Raw genomic sequence first — 3,276 nt, forward strand, 5'->3', positions numbered from 1 at the left:
CCGCTCCATCACCCATTGATTAGCCCGTAGTCCAGCAGTAGGTGTCAGCCCTTCATTTTGACCCTATCAGCTGAACCTATTGGAGTGGAACCCCCGTGGACCAGTCTCCAGGGAGAGGAGGGGGGAGGGGGGAGGCTTGTGGGGGGGGGGGGGGGGGGCTTGTGGGGGGGGGGGGGACTTGTGCAGCAGAAACATTAGGACAAGGATACTGAGGAAAATTAGGGAGGGAGTGAAGGAAAGAGAGAGAGGGGAAGGAAGGAAAGGGAGAGAGAGTGTATAATGGACCGGGTACTGAGAAAGACGAAGGACGAATAGAGGAGAGAGCCCCATCGGCCCTGGTCAAAAGTAGTGCACTATATAGGGAATATGGTGCCATTTGGTACACAGACAATCCCATCCTCTAGGCAGGCCTGTTTAGAGTTCCTTCATCAGTCTATCTGCACTAATGCTGTGATGACGACACCTCCTTTCATCACACATTTAAAGTGCCTCTATTATTAGCTGAGGAAATAACATGACAGATCAGAGTTGGACAAGCCTTGCTTCTGTCCACCGACTGGCCTGGTTCAACTCATTTCAACCCCCTACTTTGGGGCAAGTACTAGTCCAGGGAAACTCAACTCTTACCATACGAGGTCCAGAACCTGCTGGTTTTCTGTTCTACCTGATAATGCACACACCTGGTGTCCCAGGTTTAAATCAGTCCCTGATTAGAGGGGAACAATGAAAACATGGTGGTACTGACTTCCAGGTCCAGAGCTGAGTTTGAGGGCCCTAGTCAGACAGACAGACACTAAAAAGGGACAGAGAGAGAGATGTAACACTCTACATGCCAATACAGCCTTTATGAATGAAGACAGGGAAAGAGAGCTGGAGAGACAGAGAGACCGAGAACAACCTACATGTTGATTGACAACTCATTATTGTTGGTCTCTACTGTCCCTCCGGGGCCACCATAGGGGAGGAGCTGCCATTCCGTTTTCTCCAGACTGATTCAATCTGTCAATCACCACTTGGGTTTTCTTCCTGATAAGCTTCCTGTCGGATTGGGAGTGACTGAAAAGCGTTCTCCATTTTCCCCTCAGAGTGTCTTCCCATTTATTTAGATTTGGAGCTCTATCTCAATATCTTGGAAGTCCTCTCCTCCTCCTCTCCCAGTTATCTGCAACGCTTGGAAAATACTTGACAGGTGAAAACAGTATGGTGAAACTCATCATGAGGGGGATTTCACCTGGGAAGTTCTCAAATCAATACCATGAAGGAGATTCTTCAGACAATTCAGAGAGCCGTAGGATGATTCAGGAGAAATACTCAAGCTAACAGGTTTTCTTTGGTAAAAGCAAAGAAAGAACACATCCCCTTGTCATTTTACATGACGAGCTCCTTACAGGAATGTATTCAGCGTACAATCATGTAACATGATGATAAATATCAAAGACTTATAAAAGATATTAAACTTGATCAATAATTAAAACATATTGTACCAGTCAAAAGTTTGGACACACCTACTCATTCAAGAATGCCAGGTGTGCGCAAAGCTGTGAAGGCAAAGGATGGCTACTTTGAAGAATCTCAAATATAAAATATATTTTTATTTGTTTAACACTTTTTTGGTTACAACGTGATTCCATATGTGTTATTTCATAGTTTTGATGTCTTTACTATTATTCTACAATGTAGAAAATAGTAAAAATAAAGAAAAACCCTTGAATGAGTAGGTGTGTCCAAACTTTTGACTGGTACTGTATATACAGTCAATACTTTTTGTAGCATAACTAAATGCCCAAATACACAATCAATATAACACCCTCCCTCTTACCACCCTGAAAAGCAAGAGACCAGGGTACAGGTCTAATTATTGGATTGTACTTTGTGTGCATGAGTGGGTTTGACAAATGGAAATGGATCGCTCTATTGGAAAACGACTGCAGAGTACAGTACAGGTTGGGACCTCATTAGTCCGGGCCTATCAATATTGCTGGGGTGTGAGAAAGACACACTTCATCTGAATAGATGTCTGGAAAACAGTGTTTTAAAATCAAATCAATATCTGCATGATCTCACTTGTGACATAGAAAGGAAAGCACTTGAGAAGTGGATCCCCCCCCTCCCTCCCTCCCTCCCTCCCTCCCCCCCCTCCCTCCCTCCACAAAGCACTTGAGAAGTGGATCCCCCCCCCCCCCCCCCCCCCTCCCTCCCTCCCTCCCTCCCTCCCTCCACAAAGCACTTGAGAAGTGGATCCCCCTCCCTCCCCCCCCCTCCCTCCCTCCCTCCCTCCACAAAGCACTTGAGAAGTGGATCCCCCCTCCCTCCACAAAACACTTGAGAAGTGGATCCCCCCTCCCCCCCCCCCCCCTCCCTCCCTCCCTCCACAAAACACTTGAGAAGTGGATCCCCCCTCCCTCCCCCCCTCCCTCCCTCCCTCCCTCCACAAAGCACTTGAGAAGTGGATCCCCCCTCCCTCCACAAAACACTTGAGAAGTGGATCCCCCCTCCCCCCCCCCCCTCCCTCCCTCCCTCCACAAAACACTTGAGAAGTGGATCCCCCCTCCCTCCCCCCCTCCCTCCCTCCCTCCCTCCACAAAACACTTGAGAAGTGGATCCCCCCTCCCTCCCTCCACAAAACACTTGAGAAGTGGATCCCCCCTCCCTCCCTCCACAAAACACTTGAGAAGTGGATCCCCCCTCCCTCCCTCCACAAAACACTTGAGAAGTGGATCCCCCCTCCCTCCACAAAACACTTGACACTTACTGTAAATGAGAGTGGAAAACACATTTCCACACTATAAAATGTCTAAGTCACTTTGTCCACATCCCAAGGACAGACTGACTGGGTAGAAGTAAAACTCTGTAATAAGGCCAGAGTCCCAAATGGCACCCTACTCCCTAGATGGTGCAGTAGGGCTCTGGTCAAAAAGGGTGAATTTTTGGAGGCAGACATTCTCTTAAAATAGTGAAATAAGTAGTGAAGCTGCCCGTAGACGCTGATCTTGGGTCAGTTTAGCATTTCCCCCCACTAATGGTTAAGGTTAATATTGGGGAAGGCTGATCTTGGGTCAGTTTAGCATTTCCCCCCACTAATGGTTAAGGTTAATATTGGGGAAGGCTGATCCTGGGTCAGTTTAGCATTTCCCCCCACTAATGGTTAAGGTTAATATTGGGGAAGGCTGATCCTAGGTCAGTTTAGCATTTCCCCCCACTAATGGTTAAGGTTAATATTGGGGAAGGCTGATCCTAGGTCAGTGCCTAGGGGAAACGTCATCACAGAGCCACATG

This window comes from Salmo trutta, unplaced genomic scaffold (genome assembly GCF_901001165.1).
Source record: "Salmo trutta unplaced genomic scaffold, fSalTru1.1, whole genome shotgun sequence".
Classification (NCBI taxonomy): Eukaryota; Metazoa; Chordata; class Actinopteri; order Salmoniformes; family Salmonidae; genus Salmo; species Salmo trutta.